A 408-nucleotide genomic window follows, 5' to 3' on the forward strand; every position below is an offset into this window, starting at 1 on the left:
GAGGGTTCTACTATGCATGTGCACAGATCTCCTTGAAATTTAAAGAGGCAGTTTCCAATTAAAACCAAATGGCCACAGCCGTCCCTGAACTGTTTGTCACTAGAAAAAAGGCCTGAACGGAGATTGTGGGGCAGGACAAGCAGACAAAAAAGGAAATAAGTCAAAAATTAAATCTTAAATTCCGTCAGAGCTCGGTCAACAGCAACACGGAACACCAGGCCAAGAGGGCTCACGAAATAGTGTTGGAACTCTGAAACAAATATATAGCTATGTTTGGAGGATTGGAGGGTTTACAGCTGGGGAATTTGAAGGGAATCCAGAAATCCACTGTATTTTGGATCAAGACACTCAGCTATTCCAGTTGCCGCCATCTTGGGAGAGAACATCTTGATTATTTTAGGAATAATA

This window comes from Chrysochloris asiatica, unplaced genomic scaffold (genome assembly GCF_000296735.1).
Source record: "Chrysochloris asiatica unplaced genomic scaffold, ChrAsi1.0 scaffold00309, whole genome shotgun sequence".
In the NCBI taxonomy this organism is placed as follows: domain Eukaryota; kingdom Metazoa; phylum Chordata; class Mammalia; order Afrosoricida; family Chrysochloridae; genus Chrysochloris; species Chrysochloris asiatica.